General features: G+C 39.8%; 1 pseudogene; it reads left to right on the forward strand.

The window, feature by feature from the left end:
* Nucleotides 1-482: 482 nt before the first annotated feature.
* Nucleotides 483-1,496, forward strand: LOC133101698 (olfactory receptor 8S1-like; annotated as a pseudogene).
* Nucleotides 1,497-3,333: the final 1,837 nt, after the last annotated feature.

The raw sequence follows: 3,333 nt of genomic DNA on the forward strand, positions 1-3,333 counted from the left end.
GCATGCTCACAGACATACACATGACATAACCAATGAATTCGTTTACACTTTATTGAAAACAAATGGAAGCAATCAAATGTAAATTCCCTTAACTTCTTGCACTCTTGACCTTCCCTCCTAGACACAGAATAGACAAAGTGCCTCTGCTCCTACCTAAGTCCTTTTCATCTAGATTTAATGCTCTATTTCTCAAGTAATTCACTCCTGAAATTTTTTTCTCCATATTTCTCTAATATCAGCAAACTTTCCTTTCCTAGCTCAAAAACAGATTATAATAAAAAATAATAACATAGTTGATTTAAAACATCAATGGTACGATGATGACCAGGAAGTGAGCTTTTAAATATCTGAATGTGGATTGTGAGAAAGTAATGAAAAAACATTTATGCAGAATAAGATCTAGGTGCTGGGGTAACTGAGAGGCATTAAAGGACTTCTGATGGATCTTCTTTTTTTGTTTTCCAGAGAGAACACTTCTCTATATGGCAATGAAAAACTACAGTGCTGTCAGTGAGTTAATTCTCCTTGGACTATTTATTGACCCCCATACTCAGGCTGTACTCTTTGTGCTGTTCCTTCTGATTTACCTCCTCACTCTGATGGGAAATTTCTTAATGCTGCTGATGATTAGGGCTGATTTTCACCTCCACACACCCATGTACTTCTTTTTGAGATGACTCTCCTTTCTGGACCTTTGCCACTCATCCGTCACAGTCCCCTAGATGCTGGAAAATCTACTTTCTGAAAGTAAAACCATCTTTGTAGAGAGCTGCCTGGCTCAGGCCTTCTTTGTGTTTGCCACCAGGGGCACTGAGACATGTCTGCTGGCTGTGATGGCCTATGACCGCTATGTAGCCATAAGCTCCCCTCTGCTCTGTGGCCAGGTGATGAACAACCAGCTCTGTATTGGGCTGATGTGGGGCTCCTGGGGCCTGGCCTTTGTTTATGCTCTCATCAACATCCTTCTGACTGTCAATTTAGACTATTGTGAGGACCAAACTATTCCCCATTTCAGCTGCGAGCTGTCTTTCTTCCATCTTTCTTGCTCTGATACCTCCACCAGTTTCACACTCCTGCTCTGCTCTTCTGTCTTGCATCTCTTTGGAACCTTCATTATGATTGTTTCTTCCTATGCCTGCATTGTCTGCACTATCCTAAGCGTCAGCTCCACCTCAGGTAGAAGCAAGGCCTTCTCTACCTGCTCTTCTCACCTCACTACTATTATTTTGTTCTATGGCTCAGGTTTCCTCAGCTATTTCTTGCCAACCTCAGGCTCCACTCTGGAGATGATCTTCTCCTTGCAGTACAGTGTGATTACTCCCATGCTGAATCCCCTCATCTATAGCCTACAGAACAAAGAGGTGAAGGCAGCTATGGGAAGAATGTTTAGAAAATATTTTCTTTCTCTCTTGCAGTATACACAAAATGATAATGAAAGAGGAGCTGAACTATTGCGCTACATGATCAAACAATGGACTTTAAGGAGAGTTTCTTGATTGTCCATGCTGCCAGATGTTACAGGGAACATAGTGGCATTTATTTCCTTGGAAATACTTCTGAAAAGGACAGAAAAGTCTTATCTTAGGATGATTCAGGTTCAGTCTTATTTGGAAAAGGAGAAATGAATCAGATAACCCTCTTTTTCAAGGGATCATTTTGTTAAAATGTTGATTTATTATTCATATTATGTGGACATCTATTGCTATTGTTGCTTATTACTTCTTCATGCTTCTTCATATAATTACACTTCAAGTCCATAGGAAGACTGATTTTCTCAAATTTACACATCCATAAAGTGAGGTGAGCCTATAACCCACGATAGACTAACCATTCTACCCTTTCTCCTGACAGTGCATTGAGGCAAGGTGTGAAACGAAGACCCAAGTGAGGTTATTTAGAATCCTTCTCTAGGAAATTCAAATATTGAGCAGGAAGAAACAACAACAACAGCAACAAAAAACCCATCATTCAGAATAAAGTCAATCTGACTGTAGTGCCTAAAGAGACCATGAAACCCTGTTCCCCTGGCAATTGTCCTTTCTGAGGTCATATTTTTAATAGATATGGTAATAATAGCTAATTTGTTACATTTCTTAACTCATGTCACAAAGTGCGCTAAGTTCCTGGGATAGACAGGATGGCCCCTTGAAGATGATCTCCTAATCCCTGGAACTTGTGAATATGTTATGTGACAAAAGGGGCTGGGCAGATGAATAAGGTTATAGACCTTAAAAGGGGTCGAGTAGTATAGATTATCCAGGTGGGCTCAATCTAATCACATGAATCCTTAAAAGCAGGGAAACTTCTCCAGCTGTAGGCAGTTATGATGAGGCAGAAAGGGAAGGTCAGAGATAATATAAGCATGAGAAAGACTCAACCCACCATTGCTGGCGTGGGTCCATGAGCCAGAGATTGTGGGTGGCCTCTAGAAGCTGAAAACAACCCCCAGCCAAGAGCCAGCAAAGAAGTAGGAACTTTAGTCCATGGAATTCATGGAACTGAATTCTGCCAACAACCTGAATGGTGTCTCTCCTAGATCCTCCAGGTAAGACCTACTGACTTGACTTTGGCCTTGTGTGACCCAGGGCAAAAAATCAGTTGAGTGCACCCATATTTCTGACCTAAAGAACTATCAGAAAATGTATTTGTGTCATTTGAAGCCACTAAGTTTGTGGTAATTTGTTATGGCAGCAATAGAAAACTAATATAGTACCTTTTATTATCCTACTTAATTATCTCAACAGATATATGAGCTAGGTTTATTGTTAGCTTTCCTTTACTGATGAGGAAATGAGACTCAGGATGTTTGTATGCTGTCCAGCGATTCATAGCAAGGAAATGGTGGAGCTGGAATTTTAACCCATGCAGTTTGAATCAAGTCCACGCTCTCAATCACTGTAGTGCTGCTTCCATTAAGTCTATGAGGCTCGCAAATACTTTCTATAATGATATTTGCTATTGGATTCAGTTGCTTACAAAGAATGGTAATTAATACCAATAATACCAAAGGTGAGGTTCAAGCAACAGAACTTTGGTGAAATGCAAAGTATTTAGATTTAGATATTTAGTTAAGATTTGGGAAAAGACAGTAATCGCTATGCTGCCCTTCCTCTTCTATTTTGTAAACTATCCTTTTTTCCAAAAATGTGTTTTCTCTCTTTAATCAGGTTATTTGCAGTCAGTTTCTGTTTTTTTTCAAAGAAAAATGATTGGTTTTGAAATTGGAACTGGGAGATTGATTTGTAGGCAACAAATATCAGGGAAGTGAGGATATGTAGAATTCGTGATTGTGCTAAGACACGCACAATGAAGTGAGCCATCTGTCCGTCATTA

The sequence above is a fragment of the Eubalaena glacialis genome, chromosome 11 (genome assembly GCF_028564815.1).
Source record: "Eubalaena glacialis isolate mEubGla1 chromosome 11, mEubGla1.1.hap2.+ XY, whole genome shotgun sequence".
NCBI classification, from domain to species: Eukaryota; Metazoa; Chordata; class Mammalia; order Artiodactyla; family Balaenidae; genus Eubalaena; species Eubalaena glacialis.